This window comes from Micropterus dolomieu, unplaced genomic scaffold (assembly GCF_021292245.1).
Source record: "Micropterus dolomieu isolate WLL.071019.BEF.003 ecotype Adirondacks unplaced genomic scaffold, ASM2129224v1 contig_10713, whole genome shotgun sequence".
NCBI lineage: Eukaryota > Metazoa > Chordata > Actinopteri > Centrarchiformes > Centrarchidae > Micropterus > Micropterus dolomieu.
Genome location: NW_025739699.1, coordinates 1 through 856, shown reverse-complemented (window position 1 = coordinate 856; position 856 = coordinate 1). Strand labels below are relative to the sequence as shown.

Sequence of the window (856 nt, the reverse complement as noted above, 5' to 3'; positions counted from 1 at the left end):
CTGCCCGATCTCGCCTGATCTCGGAAGCCAGGCTTGGCAGGGCCTGCTTAGGACTTGGACGGGAGAGCGTCTGATCCTGGCTAGGGACTTCCAGGCGGACTGATTCCTTTTCCTGAATGTCCACCCAGGAATGAGCGTCTGTTTGTGAGTGAGGACCTCCGGCTGAAGGTGGCCTTGTCGCTGTACCCATACCCGGGAACAGGTGCCTATTCCTGTCTGTGGACTGCCAGCGTGAACGGTGTCCCGGTTCCTGGATGTTTACCCAGGAATCAGTGCCTGTGGATTCCAAGTGACTCTGGAGCACCTTGGACATTATGGGCAGAATACGTTTTTTGTCAATTAGCCGTAGAATATGTTTTGAAGGGCCGTTTGGGGGCGCCTGAGTGGCTTACAGCCACACCGCTTTGGGAGCGCCCGATCTCGTCCGATCTCGGAAGCTCTTTAGGAAACAGCAGGGGGCGCTGCTCCTGCTGCTGCTGCTGCTTCTTTTTCTCCCTATCCTGTACACAGTGCTGTGTAAATGTTACATCGTGTTTTGAAGGCCCGTCTTGCGTGTGCAAAGGCAGCTTACGGCCATTCCGTCCTGGGACTGCCCGATCTCGCCTAATCTCGGAAGCTAAGCAGAGCAGGGCTTGGTTAGTACTTGGACGGGTGACCGCCTGGGAATACCCGGTGCTGTAAAACTTTTTCGCTTCGCCTTTGAAAAACAGCAGAGGGCGCTTCGGTGAAAGGAGATCTTTTGAACGTCTCTTTAGGAAACAGCAGGGGGCGCTGCTGCTGCTGCTGCTTATTTTTCTCCCTATCCTGTACACAGTGCTGTGTAAATGTTACATCGTGTTTTGAAGGCCCCTCTTGG

General features: G+C 54.3%; 1 pseudogene; it reads left to right on the top strand.

Moving 5' to 3' along the window:
* The first annotated feature begins 565 nt into the window (after positions 1-565).
* LOC123965679 lies at positions 566-684 on the top strand (annotated as a pseudogene).
* The last annotated feature ends 172 nt before the right edge of the window (positions 685-856 follow it).